The following is a 17,233-nucleotide window of genomic DNA, read 5'->3' on the forward strand; positions in this document are numbered from 1 at the left end:
GTCCCATAAGTTTGGGTATGTTGTACCTTCATTTTATTAAATTCTCTTGAAGTCTTTAATTTCTTTCTTTATTTCTTCCTTGACCAGGTTATCATTGAGTAGAGCATTGTTCATCTTCCATGTATATGTGGACATTCTTTCCTTAGACCAGCTTTAATCCATGGTGGTCTGATAGGACACATGGGATTATTTCTATCTTTCTGTATCTATTGAGGCCTGCTTTGTGACCAATTATATTGTCAATTTTGGAGAAAGTACCATGAGGTGGTGAGAAGAAGGTATATCCTTTTGTTTTAGGATAGAATGTTCTAAAAATATCTGTTAAGTCCATTTGTCTGTGTCTCTGTTTAATTTCTGTTTCCATGATCTGTCCATTGATGAGAGTGGGGTGCTGAAATCTCCTACTATTATTGTGTGAGGTGCAATGTGTGTTTTGAGCTTTAGTAAGGTTTCTTTTACATATGTAGGTGCCCTTGTATTTAGAGCATAGATATTTAGGATTGAGAGTTCATCTTGGTGGATTTTTCCTTTGATGAATATGAAGTGTCCTTCCTTATCTTTTTTCATGACTTTTGGTTGAAAATCGATTTTATTCGATATTAGAATGGCTACTCAGCTTGCTTCTTCAGACCACATGCTTGGAAAGTTGTTTTCCAGCCTTTTACTCTGAGGTAGTGTCTGTCTTTGTCTCTGAGGTGTGTTTCCTGTAGGCAGCAAAATGTCGGGTCCTCATTATGCATCCAGTTTGTTAATTTGTGTCTTTTATTGGGGAATTGAGTCCATTGACGTTGAGAGATATTAAGGAATAGTGATTGTTGCTTCCTGTTATCTTTGTATTTGGAGGTGAGATTATGTTTGTGTGCTTGTCTTCTCTTTGTTTTGTTGCAAAATGATTAGTTTCTTGCTTTTTCTAGATTGTAGCTTTCCTCCTTATGTTGGGCTTTACCATTCATTATCCTTTGTAGGGCTGGATTTGTAGAAAGATATTGTGTAAATTTGTTTTCTCCATCTATGTTAATTGAGAGTTTTGCTGGATACAGTAACTTGGGCTGGCATTTGTGTTCTCTTAAGGTGTGTGTGGCATTTGTCCAGGATCTTCTGGCTTTCATAGTCTCTGGGGAGAAGTTTGGTGTTATTCTGATAGGTCTGCCTTTTTATGTGACTTGACCTTTTTCCCTTACTGCTTTTAATATTCTTTCTTTGTTTTGTGCATTTAGTGTTTTGACTATTATGTGACGGGAGGAGTTTCTTTCCTGGTCCAATCTATTTGGAGTTCTGTAGGCTTCTCGTATGTTTATGGGCATCTCTTTCTTTAGGTTAGGCAAGTTTTCTTCTATGATTTTGTTGAAGATATTTACTGGTCCTTTAAGTTGGGAGTCTTCACTCTCTTCTATACCTATTATCCTTAGGTTTGATCTTCTCATTGTGTCCTGGATTTCCTGTATGTTTTGGGCCAGTAGCTTTTTCCATTTTCCATTATCTTTGACAGTTGTGTTGATGATTTCTATGGAATCTTCCTGAGATTCTCTCTCTTGTATTGTGTTGGTGATGCTTGTATCTACGGCTCTTTGTCTCTTCCTTTGGTTTTCTATATCCAGGGTTGTCTCCCTTTGTGCTTTCTTTATTGTGTCTATTTCCATTTTCAATTCCTTCACCTGTTTGATTGTGTTTTCCTGTAATTCTTTCAGGGATTTTTGTGTTTCCTCTCTAAGGGCTTCTACTTGTTTACTTGTGTTTTCTTGCATTTCTCTAAGGGAGTTCTTCATGTCTTTTTTGAAGTCTTCCATCATCATAATCAAATGTGATTTTAAATCTAGATCTTGCTTTTCTGGTGTGTTTGGATATTCAGTGTTTGCTTTGGTGGGAGAATTGGGCTCCGATAATGCCATGTAGTCTTGGTTCCTGCGCTTGCCTCTCATCATCAGGTTGTCTCTGGTGTTACCTTGTTCTGCTATTTCTGACAGTGGCTTGACCGTTCTATAAGCCTGTGTGTCAGGAGTGTTGTAGACCTGTTTTCCTGTTTTCTTTCAGCCAGTTATAGGAAGAAAGTGTTCTGCTTTCAGGTATGTAATTGTTCCTCTCTACTGGCATTCAGCTGTTCCTGTGGGCATGTGTCCTAAGTCTACCAGGCAGGTCTCTTACTCTGGTCTTGGGCCTGAAGTCGCTCCTCAGAGTTAGATTTCAGCTCTCCATGAGGGCAGCAACCAGAAGGGCCTGCCCCTACTTCTGGGTCCCTGTGCACAGGGGGCCCAGATGGCGCTAGGTCTTTTCCTCTGGAGTCAGAAATGTGGGCAGAGAGTAGTCTCCTCTGGTTTCCCAGGCACGTCTGACTCTCTGAAGGTCTAGCTCTCCTTCCCATGGGATTTGGGTGCAGGGAGCTGTTTGACCCGGTCCCTTCAGATCTGGGCACAGTCTGGACCGCAGGGCTCCTGCAGCTTGAGTGGCCCTATCTTCCTGTTCCCAGAGGCCCTATACAGTTTCCTCTTGGGCCAGGGATGTGGGCAAAGGTGGGCAGAAGTGGTGGTCTCTCCTGCCCTGCAATCTTAGGAGTGCCCACATGTCTGGGCGATGAGCTCTCTCTCCCACGGGGTTTGGGAGCAGGGAGCTGTAGGCTGGGATCAGCGAGGTTCAGGCGCCAGCTCTTAAGTTTTTTTAAAGCCAACTTTTCATTCTAAATATTTCATAGATCCAGAAAAATGGTATGGATTTTGACAGCTGATACACATAGAGTCTACACTGGTTATTACACCTACATACTCAATGTGTGTTTCCTAAGAAACTGCGATAAATCAATCTTATTTACCATTATTTATTCATCAAAATGATATACCTATCAGAAAAATAATACTATGTTAAATTTTTATTTCTAACAACTACAGGTACTTATAATATTTGATAAATAGTAGTACATAATTGTAAGTACTAAGTGAATAGGAGTAACAGTATAAGTTAAATATAAATATGGATTTTGTTGTTGTTGTTCAAGAATATTCTTTATAGCTATTTGTCTACATTAGTTTTTATTGTTAGGTTGACACAAAATAGAGCCATCTGGGAAGAAGGAGCCTCAGTTAAAGAACTACCCATTAGCCTGTGGCCATGACCATAAGAGATTTTCTAGACTGATGGTAGACATGGGGAGGCACAGCCCACTGTGGGCGGAACCATCCCTAGGCAGGTGGGCCTGGGCTATTTTATTAAGAGTTATCCAAGCAATCCAGACAGTGAGCTAGTAAGTAGCTTTCCTCTGTGGTTTCTACTCTATGTTCCTGTGTTGAGTTTCTGCTCCAACTTTCTTCCATAGCGGACTGTTAGCTGGAAGAGTAAGATGGGATAAACTCTTTTCTTCCTGAAGTTGCTTTTTGTCAGAGTGTTCTATTGCAGTAACAGGGAGGTAAATTAGACTACCATTTAACAACATCTCTAGGGTTAAGTCAAGGTGTATGTGCCCAAAGAAGAAGGCCAGACACATCGAGTGGCTTTCTCTGTGGCTCTTCCTCTCATTTTTAAATAAAGCTACACTTATTTTTATGTCTGTGCACCATGTGAGTACCTGGCTCTGTGGAGGCCAGAAGAGAGTGTCAGATTCCCAGGAACTGATGTTACAGATGTTGTGAGCCACCATGTGGGTGCTGGGAATTGAACCCAGGACATCTAGAAGAGCAGCTAGCACACTTGATGATTGAGCTACTTCTCCAGCCATCTCCACCTTTTAATTTTATGTAGTCCTCTGGATACAGCTCTGTGAAGACAAGGGCCTGGATGTCTGAGAAGACAGAACACCTTTTAGAAACATCTAAGAGGAGAAAGTAGGAGATGGTTTTGAGAATGGAGGTTGAGGATGACTGAGGCGACCTCGCTTTGGGATTCAGCTTTTTTAGGATGGTACAGGGAGCTACATAGTGCAGAAGGTCTTTGAGCTGAGACTACCTCTGTGGCAGAATGCGCAAGATGTCACCCATCTCTGTGTTCTAGCTTCCTATGCTTGCCTTTGTCCTTCTTCTGGCTTTTCCCATGCCTCCACTCTGTGACTGCCTGGGTTCACCTGCTCTCTATCTCTCTGCCTTTCTCTCCCTCCTTTCAGGTCCTCCTTGCATAGCTCTGTCCTTGGTGGCCCTATCTAAAATGTGGGACTCTGTGAGAGGAAAGAAAGCAGGAGTCTGGGTTATGTAAAGGCCTCCATAAAAAGTTTGGGAGGAAAACATGTAAGCCACTGCATCTAAAAAGTTAATGGTTTGTGCTTTTCTTTTCCATGTTTGTATAGCGTGTATGCATGTATGTATTATGTGTGTTTGCATATGCATGGGCACACATGTGTGTGCATATGCCCGTGGAGGTCCAAAGATGAAATCCCATCCTTCTCCATCGCACTCCACTTTATTTACTGGAACAGGATCTTTGGTTGAACCCAGAGCCAATTTCTTCTAGTCTGTCAAGCCTGATTGTCCCGGGAATCCCCTGCCTCTGCCTGCCAAGTGCTAAGATTACAGGTGGCTTTAACGCCTACCTGGCTTTTATACAGTTCCTGTGGATTCAACGTTTAATGCTCATACTTTTGGGTCCCCTGTATCTACAAAACCATCTCTCCAGCCCTCAACACTTGCTTTTAACCCAGCTTCCCGACTCTGTGAAATTCCATTCAACTTTTCCTATAGTGTCTGCAGGTTCCTTTATTTCAACAGGAATCCAGAATATTAAAAGGCTTTGCCACACTCCTCTTCAGCATGAAGTGTGATCCCTCTGTATCCTGGTGAAGGGCACTAGTGTTCACAAGTAGCATGTTCCTTTGGTTAAAGTTTGGGTGATTCTATTGAAGCCTAGAGAAATAGGAGAAGTCAGGTCCATGTGGTGTCCTGGGTAGGGGTGACAAGGACTTTGAGATCTATCCATCTATCTATTTTTCTTTCTTTCTCTTTCTTTCTTTCTTTCTTCCTTTCTCCTTCTTCCTCTCTTTCTTCTCTCTTCTTTCTTTCTCTCTCTTTCTTTCTTTCTATCTAGAACTTGACTATGGTATCCAGCCTCATAAATGACCCAGTGAGAACACAATGACAAAGGAGTGGTAAGCAGGTAGGCTTTCTGAGAGCCATGAGGTAAACTTGATGTTCTGCCATTTCCACCCTACTTAACAGTTGTTGAGGGTAATACAGTTACATGGTTGATTTCTTAGAGGACATAGGATGAAGAAGAAAGTTCTCGCAAGGAGTTTTGTCTGAAAAAAAAATACAATTATTAGTGAAGGATCTTGCATATTGCCCGAGTGTGACTGGCGTATGGGAGTATGGAGTATGGAATTTTCTACAATCTTAGAGTCTATAGACGCTGACCCTGGTCTAGGCCCTCAGTTCAATGTTCTTTGACTGCAATGACTTGATGTTGGAACAGCCTGGTGGCATAGAGAAGAATGTGACATTTTATAAGTCAAATATAAACATAAAAAGTAGAGAAAACCAAGATTGGTGGGACAACTCTTTAAACATAAGCCAGGGAGGGTTGGGGCTGAAATGAGATAAGATTTGGAATCTGAAGAGTCTGGGTGTTACAATATGAGCCACTCAGCTATGAGACGGAGGCTCTAGCAAGAGTGTCCATGCATGAGTAATGGAAGCAGGTGGCTTAGAAACAAAAGCGCCCTCCTGTGAATGCATTCCTAGCCAGTGGAATGCTCAGAGTGAGGACAAGCCTGAGGCTGAGGTTTGATCACAGGCTGTAGGAAGCTCTCAGGGTGAACCAGGTGTACACAGAGCATGCGCCTTCCCTGTTGAGTTCTGGCATTCTGGTGTTCATACCTATCTTCCCACTGTTCAGTGAGCTTTGTCTAGGGTTGGAAGCTTCATCTGATGCATGGGATGAACACTTATTAGCACTATTCAGCAGCATAGAGGGCAGGGGAGCATACATAGAAGAGAAACTCACGTGTACCTTCTCCTAAACTCCAAGTGACCAGAGAGGCCCTGTGTACCAACTGCTACAATAAAAACCAGTGGGCTAAGCATCAAGAAGGAATGCTGTAGGAAGTTAGGAGGCATTCGGATTCAGTGTGGGAGGCTTGGTGACTCTCTATAGCAGTTCATGGGGTCTGAGCACTACTCTACCCTGAATAAGCTACCTACAGCAGGAAGCTCTCAGTTTCCATAGCAACACACTCCGTGATGCTGGTGCCACAGATAGCTTTCAAGATTTTGTTTGGTCCTCTATTTCTGCTAAGGTTGTAGGCAAGGGTAGCCTAGGTCTAATCTAGCCTCCAGACTCAACCACTCCATCACCTTGTATTTTCATTGCCCTTGTTAGACTGAATGGAGGATGGTTGTGTCTTTCATCCAAATTGCTTCTAGTCCGGTTGGAGCCAGACTGTCCATGGCACCACTATTTTGACTACCATACTATGTGCCATTGGTGCATGCTGATAATAGCCTCTGACTCTCACTGTGCCTGGGTTAGGAGTCAGGAAGCTTCCTGAACAAGGTGTCCCACACTACACCGGACATAGTGATTGTCTTCTTATATTGGGATTGGATAGAGGACTTTGAGAAAGGTTTAGCCTCATAAGACTCCTGATCTGAAAATTTTCTGTTTCTGTGACTTCTTTTTTGCACATGTGCACAGTGTGTCTGCGTATATGTGTGTTCACATGTATGTGTATATGTGAGTGTACAGGTGTCCATGTAGGTGTTTATGCACATGTAAATACACATGTAGGGTGATATCAGGTTTCTTGGTGGCTCTCAGTCTAATATATTGAGGCAAGGACTCTCGCTGATTCTTGGGCTTGGGGATGTGTCTAGTCTAGTTGTTCAGCTTGCTCACAGGTTCCCTGTCTCCTGCCTCCTCAGTGCCAGGATCACAGGCCCACTTCTGCAACCCAGCATTTTCGTTTGTGCTGGAGCTCTGAACTCAGTTCTCTGCTTCATTTTCCCATGGATCCGTCTCCCTAGCCCCCTACTCTGTCTTTTAATTGATGAGACTTTGGAAACCTCCCCGTCTCCTTCTGCCCATGGGACCCGATGCCCCAAGTACATCTCAACCCACACTCCAAGGAACCTCATCCTAGAAAAGGTTGCTATAGCTCCAGGTGGGCATGAGAGCTCCTGGGCTCTCAGTAGAAACCCTGCTCTTCCCACATGAAAAGCATAACCAGAATCCAATGGTTATTGAGGGATTCCTGGATAATGGAAACAGGAACATGGACAAAGATAAAAAGTGCTACAGAGAACATTTGTCATTCCCAAGAGGGGACGATGAAGGAGGCTGCAGAAATGGGAGGTGGAGGAAGCAACGGATTCAAATGAGAGTCCCTGTTGTGCTTGTGGGATAAATAACAGGTGAAAGTCAAACAAGGAGCCATCACAACGGCCCACAGCTGCTAGCCTTTCAGCCTAGGAGCTAGTAAAATGTCTTCTGGAAAATTCTGTCACAGTAGCTCAGGCCTTTATGATCATGGCCTGTTGGCCGCATACCCTGGAGCTCATGGGTGGCACTCCCGTATCTGAGGTGTAGGGACTGAGATACAGCATCAAGGCAATGACCCTTTGGGGTTGCTAGAGACACGAAGCCTTCTAGTCAGGACACCAGGCCACACCCTAGCTCAGCTCTTTCTTGGTTGTTTCAGCTCTGAGCCCTCCTTGGGTCTGCTACCCACGCTCACATGCTATCAACCCACCCTGTGGCTGGCCAGAAGGAGTGTCTGCCAGTGTGGTAGGCATAGAGAACAAGGTTCTGAAGAAAATCAGGGTCAAGAGTGTCTCCATGTACTGCCTACTGCCCATGGGCAAGTATTTATGAGCTCTTTGGCATTAATTACTTTTACGACACCCCACTGTCATTAATGCGAAGCACACAGGAGATTAAGTAGTGAATCCCCCACCCCAACCCCCACCCCTGAGAGCCTGCTGGAAAAAAAGCTGTTTATCACTTCGTTGCTAGGGTGATCTTTACTCTTGGTTTGCACAGGAAGAAACTTTATATCTGGATGAAGTCAACAATGGACCTTCACTTTTTTCCCAAAGCATTCGGGTTTGACTGAGACATTATATCTTCTGGGATTTAGTGATCAGTGGCAGGCTAAGATGTAGATGCACTTCCTGAGGCTGGAAACTTGGGACCCCAGCTTAGTCTTTCTCTGTCTGTGGGGCAGTACTCTATGTCTATCGGGACTGAATTGCTTTCCAAACAAGAATTCTTCAGTTAGTCCATTAACAAAAACAACAGCCCTGTTTTAATTTCAGCAACGGCCTTGGAATGAAAAGACTACTAATTACTCCAATTAACCAAGTATATTATGTGCACATGTTCAAACAGATATAAAAATACCATCAATCTGGGTCCCGGGGTTCTCGAGATGGTGGAATGTGTAAACATTTGATGGAAGAAATTGTGACTTCAGAGGGCAATACAAACAAATCGGTCTGTTTGTTTGCACGACTGCCTACTTGTGGAGAGCCAACCAAGAGACAGGGAAGACACTAGGGTGTCTCTCCTAGTTTATGTCTGCAATTACTACCCAGAGGATACAGAACAAAGAGACTCCTATTTATAGCCTGAGTCTGAAGGGGACAGAGGAGAAACTTAACCATGAGAAAACACAAATAACAATTGGTTTTAATAAAAATTAAAGTAGTTTATCAAGAGGATAAACTGTCTTCAGGAATATACATAACTCCTTCTCTAATTCTATATACACAGGGTTCTTTAATGTTGTTGGATAGGCCAGCAATATGGTGGCTCAGTGGTGTAGGTGAAGGTGGGCCGGCTACATAGGCATCGGCTGTTTTTCTGGTGGAGTCTAATTCTAGGGCAGGGCAGACACTGGAGTTTCAGGGTTAGGGGTACCCCAGCACCTCCTAAAGAAGCAAAGCCACTAAAGGTCACCTTCCCCCTGTGTTCCCATAGTCTGGTCATTTCACAGGTCTTACACTTATAAAAGTTTTATAAGGAAGCAGGGAGCAGTGCCCAAGCACAATGGGCTCATCAGAGAGGGTTCCAGCAGCTGTGGAAATAGCTCAGCAATTAAAACAATTGTCCTGAAGCTGAAAGACTTGAGCCCCACCCAGAGCCCATGCAAACTCCAGGAGCAGCCCGCCTGTAATTCCAGCCTGGGAATCAGAGACAGGCCATCCCCAGAGGAAGCTGGCTAATGAGACTAGCCATTCAGTGAACTCTGAATTTGATTGGAAGACCCTGCCTCCATGAATAAGGTGGAGCAAACCAACTTATGGTCCTAAATTCCAGCGGTACATGTGTGTGTATAGGGAAGCGCTTCCCTTAACATTTAATTCCTAGATGTGAATTTAACATATACGGATGTGCACACATGTAGTCAAGTCAATGGCAAAGACGCAGTCTGTTGTTATTGTTGTCAATTTCAAAACTAAAGATTTTGGAGAGATGATCTGTCTCACTATGCGACCCTCGCTGGCCTGCAACTTGCTCTGTAGACCAGGTTGGCCTGGACCTTCCTGTTTCTGCTCCCTGAGTGCTGGGATTAAAGGCATGCACTATTATGATGGCCAACTTAAAACATTTTGTTCTTCTAAGTCATGAATATAAAAAAAATTCATTCAAATGCTAATACAAGTCTTAGAGCAAAAACTAAAGCTGCCTTATCCCATGCTTCAATAGCACAGGCTGTTTTGTTTTGTTTAGAAATTTAGATAGAATTTTTAGAAAAAAATTATCTACCGTGTGTGTGTGTGTGTGTGTGTGTGTGTGTGTGTGTGTGTGCGTGTGCGCGCGCCATAGCACTTCTGTGGAGGTCAGAGAACAGCAGCTTTCTGGAGTTGCTCAGATTCAGGGTGGAATGCTAACTGACACCAGGGAATTGAACCCAGGCCATCAGGTTTGGCAGCAGGAGCCTTTCCCTGCTGAGCCACCTCACCGGCCCTCAGATAAACTTCTCAAGCCCCTTGTGACTTGGCGATGTTGGGTTACCTGCTAAGGCTTGCTTCAACTTCTCAGCTTGGTCCAACTGTTCTTTCCAAGACAAGCTAAAGTCTCAAAGTCTTTGTTGTTTAATTGGAGGTTCGCTTACATTATTTGTACCAACCAAACAGTTTGGATTCATTTTTAGCACTTCATATTTTTAATGATAATTTCCCCTTTCCTGTTCTCTTTCCCTTTATTCTTGGTCCGCATTATTGAGTTCGTTCCCTTCACCTTCCATTCTAACTCCGTCCACCTCCTGGGTTCTCGTTTCTTTTGCTGGTTGCCTACAGTTTTAATCTTTAGTGTTAAAAATAATAAAAATTAAAGTTTGAAGATTTTCTTGACTGCTACAAGAAACACAGCTTTCTCGATCGCAATGGCTCATCTGTAAGTTTTATGTGGTATTTACTACTAACCTGGATTTTCTCTTGATTTAAAAATCCATAAGTTGGTGCTTGATGCTCTTGCAGAGACCTGCAGTTCAATTTCCAGCAGCCTCATTGGGCAGATCCCAAGGGCAGATCCCAAGAGCAGATCCCAAGGGCAGACCCCAAGGGCAGATCCTAAGAACAGATCCCAAGGGCAGACCCCAAGGGCAGATCCTAAGAGCAGATCCCAAAGGACAGATCCTAAGACCCCAAGGGCAGATCCCAAGGGCAGATCCTAAGATAAGATCCCAAGGGCAGATCCCAAGAGCAGATCCCAAAGGACAGACCCCAAGGGCAGATCCTAAGATTCCAAGGGCAGATCCTAAGGGCAGATCCCAAGGGCAGATCCTAAGGGCAGCTCTTAAGGGCAGATCCTAAGGGCAGATCCCAAGAGAAACTCCAGCTCTAGGGGATCTATGACTTCATCTGGCATTTCAGGCATCTGCATTCATGTAGACACACTCCTACACAGATGAACAAAGTGTGTACATGTATGTGTGCACACACACACTTACATTATATATAATTTAATATATGTATCTATTTAATTCCTTAATTAATTAATTTCCTTAATTCCTTAACTGATTGATAACACTGTACTATTATTACTTCCTCTAGATGCTGCTTGGCCTTTGCCCATTGTTGATTTACATTTCAGATCTACCTTCATTGATCATTTTCTTTCTTAAATGAACAACTTCAGTCTTTCATTCATTTTTCTTCCCAAAAAGGTACTTTTTCTTAGTATTCTGTGTTATTATTTATTTTTAATTTCCCCTGCTATCCTTAAGAATTCACTGTTGACTTGAGAGTCTCTTTCAGATAATTTGCTTATTCTCTCTGATTAAGTCCCCCAAACACACACACACACACACACACACACACACACACACACACACACACACACACAGAGACACATGCACACACACACACATACACACACAGACACACACACAGAGACAGACACATACACACAGACACACACACACAGACACATACAGACACACACACATACAGACACATACACACACACACACACACACACACTCTGTGGCTTTGTACTTTTACTATGGTTTATCTAATGGTGAATTTCTTTCATAGAGTTTTTTTGTTTCGTTTTGTTTTTTAACTTGGTATTTTCTAAGCTTTCCCATTCTGTGTGCTGGTATCTTGAATTATTTCTGGAGATGTCTCCGTCATGATCTATTTAAATAAATACTGTTTCTCTCCATCTTCCTGCTTCCTGTAGAGAACCACCACAGAGTTTTCTAGGCTCCCCAACCACATTCATAGTTCTCATTTTCTCACTGCTTTTTTCCCCCACTGTCAGAATCTGTATAATTCTTCAGTGTTCCAGGTCATCTGTCTTTAGCCTAATAATTGAAATATTATTTTCTACCAATTTTAATAACTTTCAAATTTCTATTTGCTCCCTTTTCAAACGTGGTCGGTTATGAAAGTCCCCTCCCTCCCTTGTTGGTCATTTGATCTTTTTTCATATCTTTAGAACGTATGACGCATACCAAGCTTTTGTCCCATTTGACTGACAGGACTGCCGTGGTTTCTGGTGGTCTGGCTTCCATGTTTGCTCCTGTTGTCTCTCATAGGGTGGTTTATTTACTTGTGTGTTCAGTGATTTTTTTCCCCAGTTGAACTCATTTTCTTTGTGACTTAATATGTAGGAATTCTTTGAGACCTTCCTTTCAAGTACTTTCTTCCAGGGAAGATTGGGATTTGCTTTGGTCAGAAGCCTGAGGGTATCGCAAACTTGGAGCCAATTTAAATTTTCAGGGTTTTCTTCCATCCACACTGGTTTGTGTATGTTAAGGCCCCAAAACTCATAAAAGTGGAGATCTGTAATTAGAAACGAGAAGGGGGATTTTTTTTTTTTATAAATCTTTGTTTTCTTCTCTACTCAGAGGCAGGGTCGACATAGAGGGGGCATTTCCATCTCCTTGCTCTACAGGGTAGGTGCTTTCCAAGTTCACGCATGAGAGTGATGCCCTCCAACCATCCTGGAGTGTTTGCGGGTGTGTCCTGGTTCATACTTCTGTGTGGGAAATGCTACGGCACTGTGTGGTGACTCTGGATGTGGGATTTCTGGTCATTCTGAGACTCAAGGAATTATGGGTTTTTTTGGTTTTTTTTTTGCCACCACATTCAAACAGGTATGTTTTAAAATCTCCCTTTAAAGGTTTTAATGACTATTTCTTATTTTTATTTTTTATGCATGAGTGTTTTTGCCTGTGTGTGTGTGTGTGTGTGTGTGTATGCACACCATGTATATGACGGATGCTTCCTGGGACCAGAAAAGGGCATTGTAATACCTGGAACTGGAGAGCTGTTTGAGAGCCGCCCTTTGGATGCTGGGAATTGAACCATAGTTCTTTTCAAGATCAGCAAGTGCTCTTAACCTCTGAGTCATCTCTAGAGCTATGCATGTATATGTATATTTACACACACACACAAACATACATACATATATATGTACATACATATACAAATATATATATGTTGGTTTTTCAAGACATTTTCCGTGTAGCTTTGGCTGTCCTGGAACTCAATCTGTAGACCAGGCTGGCCTCAAACTCAGAGATCTGCCTGCTTCTGCCTCCCAAGTGCTGAGATTAATCTAATCTGATGGTCTCTTTTAAACTCCTTTTGCTCAAAAGGCAAGATTTCTTTTTTGCCTTTTTAATATTGGGTGAGTTAGTCTTTAGATTTTCATTACAACGACGATGAAGTAATTCCTATACCATTCGGATTACTGTGAAGAACAAGATATTGGATATAGATAATTTCTTTGTAGAAACATTGGCTAATAGCTACTCCACCCAGGCTTTATTCTGCCACCACTGTTATCAGTGCCCTCACAGCACTCTCAGTGTCTGTGAGATCATCTTTCTAGATCCCACATACGGCTTTGATCAAGTAGTACGTGTCCTTCCATGCCTGGTTCACTTCCCTTAGCAGAGTGCTTTCTTTCCATCAGCGATGACAGGATTTCAACCTTTCTGTGACTGAAGAGCATTCCAGGATGCCCCACTTCCCTTGTCCACTCATGGCGGGTGGACCCTCAGAGTGTTCCCATCTCTTGGCTATCACAATCTGCTGTAATGGCCATGGCGGTGAAGGTGTCTCTTTGGCGAACTGATTTTTATTGCTTTTAGAGCAATTTTTATCCAGTAAAGGGGTTGCTGGACCATATGGACATCAATTTGTAGTCTTAACATGAACTTCCATTTTTCCCCTAATACTTATTTATATTTCCACCTACAGTGTGCCAGGGTCCACTTTTCTCTAGGTCTTCATCAGCATTTACACACACACACACACACACACACACACACACACACACATTTGTATTTTTTTTTTAATCACAGTTCTTGTTACTGGAGAGAGGCAATACCAATACCTCGTTGTGGTTCTTGAGAAAATTAATTTTACACACACATATATAACATCTATAGTATATGGAGAGGGGCTTTATTATTTTTTTAGGAAAAATAAACCCACCACTCTGAAATGGCACAGGACAGATATGAGCTTTGCGGGCGTGAGTCCTTAGTGATTCTTTGAGCCATGCTTGTATGTGTGTGGGCTAGAAGCAAGGCTCCAGTTGATAACCCACGTCAGAGCTCGTAGTGGAAAGACTTCCGTTCTGTGCAGCTTGTGTGGCCAAGCTGAAAGAACACCATTTATTGGAAGTAAGGTGCTACATATACACAATGAGGTGTTATATTTATTATTTCTATTTTAAATCATCTATTGAACAAAGAAGACAAGGCAGGAGTTTTTAATGAGGTCCTGGGTCACATTGGGTTCAGAAGCCCAGGGGGGATCATAGCTCAGCTCTGACCATGACACGTATGATCTTGGGTAGGTTGAGAAAGCTCCCACCACCTCATGTTCCCCATTCGTATTGCAGGATAATAGGACGCTGTAGCTTTAAGGAACACATTTTAAATTCTGTGCTCTCACCTTCGATTTTCATCCACATCTCCCGGGCACCATAGCTCACTAACTTCTAAGATCCATAACTACAGTGGTGGGAAAGATTCCTCCTGAGTCTGATGGCATTTACTCAGAGTCACTATCCTGTAAGAGAGAAACGTAGTCAGAGCCTCAGTGGAAACAGCTCTTCACGAGGCCTTGGTGCTCTGACTTGCTCATCCATCTCAGAAGTGTGACTAGAAACGAGAGGCTATGGCATGGCGCCATGATTGCCATCTAAAGAGGCAAGTAGTTGGATCTGATGCATGTGCAAAGTTGGGCCACACCTACGGATGGCTCGTTGCTGAACTTTTAAGAAGAGTCAAGAAGTAATTCAAAGCTATCAAGGGGAATGCACTCCATCCTCAAGCCCACAATGCACCAGGGCCTGAAAGTTCCTCAGGGTTGCTGTATTTTCATTAGAGGGGAGAGATCAGCAAGTGTTGGGTTTGCTAGCACACTCTACCCAGCAGAGGAGGATCATGACAGGCAAACTTTGCTGAGTCCTTGAAAAGCTGTCTTCCCATCAATACCTCTTCCGGTGTAAAGTGGAGACCTCATCCTTGTTTTCAGTTGAGGATTGTGGTAGTGCCTTTCTCCTGTGACAGAACACTCGATGAAAGCAACGTAAGGAGGAAGGGGTATATCTTTGGCTCCTGGTTTGAGGGTAAAACTATCACAGTACAGAAAGCATGGCGACAGGAGCTGATTGGGTGGCATCTACAGGGTGGGGAAGGGGCAACTAATGCTTGGGCACACTTTCTGCTTTTTATGTGTCCTAGGATCATAGCCCATGGTACAGTATTTCCCACAGATGGGATGGAGGTTTTCTGCCTCAATTAACACACTCTAAAAACTCCTTGGAATCACATGCCCAGAGGTTTGTCTCCTAGATGGTTCTAGATCCTTTGAAGTTGACTATCAGGATCAACCTTAATAAAGATGTTAAGGCTGAGAGAACACAGCCAGTCAATGTAGACATAATAGGAACCAAAGCAACATGATCCCAGCAGGACCACATGCTCTGAGAGCATCCTGTTGCTTCTTAAAAAAGATCCCCACAACAGGAGTTATAGCATCATCCTACTTGGATATGTTTGGGAAGACTTGGTCTCTTCTCCTTCAAATGCTATCATCCATGGGCTAGATTGTGCTAAGCCTCTGTTCCAGTATTCGAGTAGGAGAAGACACAATGGTCATCCCACAATGCAACTGTGATTGGGAGCCATGAAAGCTAGTGTTTAGAAGTATCTAGAAGCTTGGCACCTTGCACTGGTACTGGATTTCCTCAGTGATCTGTCCAACCGACAAAGGAATGACCTCATTAGTTGATGGTAGTACTCAGTGGTTCACTGAGATCTCTCAGTGAGATCTCTCACTTCTTACAGTAGATGAATGAAGGCTCAGCAGTTATATTTCTAACAGTACCATTAATAACAAAATGGGGGCATCATGCTGCTTTTATTTTCTCCGTAGGAAGTTTACCCTGTGCTAACCATTCCATGACTCTGTGGAACTAGGTACTTGACGGATGGGGGCTGGAGATCCCAAGCTTCTAGATACTTCTAAATACTGGGTCACATAGCCCCCATCACAGTTGCATACAGAGCTCTTGAGTATTTGTGCATTTGGTTGACAAAGGCCAGGTTCTTTGGAAACGAATTCTATCTTTGCTGACAAGAAAAAGTGTACCACCCTTGAAGCCTACAGCACTCAGTGGAGGTCATGGGCTCTAGCTTTGCTCTCAGGAAGGCCTGAAATCCAGGTCCTTTCTTGTCAATACCAATCAGGAGGTATGTGGCAAACTGTCTAATCTCCCTGCACCCTGGTTTCTTTCATCTACGGACAGAATATGGCTGAAGAGATCCCATGGGAAATGGTTTTTGTCTACACTTAGTAGTTAGCATGAAATAAACTATATTTGTTGTTGCTAAGGAGAAGAAGCAAAGAGGCAGTGGCTGGGAAAGAGCAGGTGTCTAAAGAGAATGGAGAAGGAAACTGGGTTCTTTCCATTCCTTTGCAGCTTTAGTCAATGTGCAAGACGAGACTTCCAGGTTCCCATTTCCCCCTTTCTCAGAAACACCCCAGGGCACAAACTCTCCCATCAAACACAGCCTCCTGATGCGGTCTGCCCTGTTGCTCACTCTTAAAGGAGCTACTGAAAGGTGTGGCCTTTTAGGTGTGGAAAGTCCCTCACATGAGGTGGCTGCCGGTTGTTGGACCCCCAAGAAATGCAAGTAAGGTGGTGGGGTGGCATGAGTGCAAACCTCAGGGGTGGGGCAGCTGGGAGAAATGTGAGGGTGGCCTGAAGAGTAAAAGGCAGAAGAGAGGTTATATTTGGCATTAGCTGAGGCTCAGCCTCTGGGAAAGCTGGGAGGACATGGTCAACATCAGCAACTCTTCTCTACTGCTCAGAGACCATGTCCACCATGGAATCTGGGCCTATCATGCTCCCTCCTCCCCCTTCCTTCTAATCACTGTGTCAACCCTCCTTTACCTGTTTACTTGGTTTGTGGTTTGAACTTAGATGTGGTTAGAGAGGTGTGGTCTGAGGACAAGCTCTACCCTGCTCCTCCACCCCAGAAATGTCCTACTTAGTCTCTGACTAGAGTATGGCAAGCCTGAGGTAGCAGATGTGTGTGTGTGTGTGTGTGTGTGTGTGTGTGTGTGTGTGTGTGTGTGTGTGTGTGTGTGTGTGTGTGTGTGTGTGTGTGTGTGTGTTCTGATTCAGTTTCCCGTGAGAGGGTTCCACATATTGGTATATATGAAAAGCTGCCAGGAAGGGTCGAACCTGGCCACAGTGAGAGTTTCAGTCACTTATTCCTGCTTGCGTTTGATAAGAATGGTTTTGGAGGACCTAGAGTCAGTTTCTCAAGTGCTTACTCTAAACCTGT

The sequence above is a fragment of the Rattus rattus genome, chromosome 4 (assembly GCF_011064425.1).
Source record: "Rattus rattus isolate New Zealand chromosome 4, Rrattus_CSIRO_v1, whole genome shotgun sequence".
NCBI lineage: Eukaryota > Metazoa > Chordata > Mammalia > Rodentia > Muridae > Rattus > Rattus rattus.